The following is a 2,031-nucleotide window of genomic DNA, read 5'->3' on the forward strand; positions in this document are numbered from 1 at the left end:
CTGGGGAACAGCCAGGGCCCGCCGGGCACAGGGAGCATGGCCCAGGGAGCCGAGACCTTTATGCAATCATAGAGGCTTTTTCTCTACTGGGGCAAGAAGACATTCCTCTCCCGAGGAGGAATTACAAAGCAAATTGTTCCTGCCTCTCTTTAAAGGCCAGTGAGGTTAGGAAACTGCTCCTTCCTTCTCCAGAAAGCTTGAAAACACAGGCAGGTTTGTCTGCTTTCGACGTTTCAGTGTAAGTCGCTGCCCCTATTACCTTGCCTGGGGCGCTCCTGAGCCCCCAGACCCACTGCGGGGTGGAACCCAGCCTTCTCCCCTTCCTCTGTTATTTGCTGCAACACAATAAGAAATATATATCGGTCTTTCCCCCTGGTTCCTGACACACAACTCCTAAAGCACTTGTAATTTCCTTAGTGATAGAGATGCTAGGAGTATCTTTTCGTTTTGATATTTGATGCTGGTTCCCGGTACAGAGCTCCTTTTCAATCCCTTGCAGTTTCCAATGTGAGGCAGCCTCCAGAAAAATCCCTACACTGTGTGGCTGGGAAGCTTCTGGATTGGTTAACACACCCACATGCTGAGGGTGACACACCCCAAGTCCACAGGGACACAAGGTCCTGCGTCGGGACCCTCCTGGACCTCGCCCTATGTACCTCCTCGTCTGACTCTTCATCTGTGTCCTCGATCATGTCCCTTATGATAAACGAGTAAACACCAGCGAATGTTTCCCTGAGTTCTGTGAGCCGTTCTAGCAAATTATCAAGCCTGAGAGGGAACTGTGGGAACCCTCAACTTTGTAGCCAAGTAGGTCAGAAGTGTGCGGATCCTGGGGACGCATTACTTGTGATGTGTCTGAAGTGCAGGCACTCTTGTGGGACTGAGCTCTTAACCTGTGAAGACTGATGCTAATTCCAGAAACTAATTAAACTATACGACACCCAGTTGGTGCCCGGAGAGTTGGAAAATTGGTTGGCGAGAGGAAGGAAAAAAAAAAAAAAAAAAAAAACCACATGCATTTGGTGTCAATAGTGTTGTAGGCAGAGAAACGGTTTTTCCTTTACCCCCAAACCAAGCCATGGGAACTTTCCCTCACAAAGCTTTTGCTGGCTATTGCCACGATGGAAAACAGAAGGGATACCAAAAATAACAACCCCAGAAACGGGACAAGGTTTTGGGTAATTTTACAGAGATCTTACCGTTGCTGACTGCCAGCTTAGACAGCAACCCTCAGCCCCTCCACATCCCGTCCAGGCCTCCAACTAGCTCGGAGAGTCATGCAACCCCTTCTGGCTCCCCACTCCTTCCACGACGACTTTCTATCCAGTGCCAAAGCTTTGTCCCAGCCCCCGCTTTAGACCCGTCACTCATCTCTGAATCCCAAATTGAAACCAAACCATCATCCACCGAAGTGTAAACCGTAACTGTCCCTGGAAACCCAGACTGTGAATGTTGGAAACGCCCTAAGGGAACGGGAAATCTACCTTCCTCACTTTGCAGATTAGGAAATGGGATTCCAGAGACAATCTCAGATCTGAGACCAAGGCAAGTTTCTGGACTCTTAGTTGGATGTTCTTTAAAATGTGTCATGCCCCTGCCGTGCCCATACGTATGCTAACATGGTCCGACCAAAACAAAACAAGGAAGAAGGGAATATTCTCCAAACAGAATGAAACTTCCCTCTGAAAACTCGGGATCCCTCCTAAGGCAGGTGCCCGGGAGCATGCTGGGCCCCTGACCTCGGTCCAGCCCCAGAGGCCGCCCCTCAGGCCACCTGCACACCCGCTCCGCTGGATCCCCTCCGCCACTCAGCAGGGTGTGCCCCCCGGCCCCTCTCCCCACACCCCCAGACCCAAGTGCTCCTTCTTGGCCCCAGTCCGACCCCTCTTCACACTCACCACACCTGTCACCATCTGTGTCTTTGCCAGCCTGGGCGCTGCGCGACACGGGGACCCACAGGCTGGCTGATGGTGGGTGCTCAGTAGATCTGGGGAAGGTGTGTGTGGTTGAGATGAAGTCACAGAGGCAGGA

Source organism: Tursiops truncatus, chromosome 8, assembly GCF_011762595.2.
Source record: "Tursiops truncatus isolate mTurTru1 chromosome 8, mTurTru1.mat.Y, whole genome shotgun sequence".
Taxonomy (NCBI): domain Eukaryota; kingdom Metazoa; phylum Chordata; class Mammalia; order Artiodactyla; family Delphinidae; genus Tursiops; species Tursiops truncatus.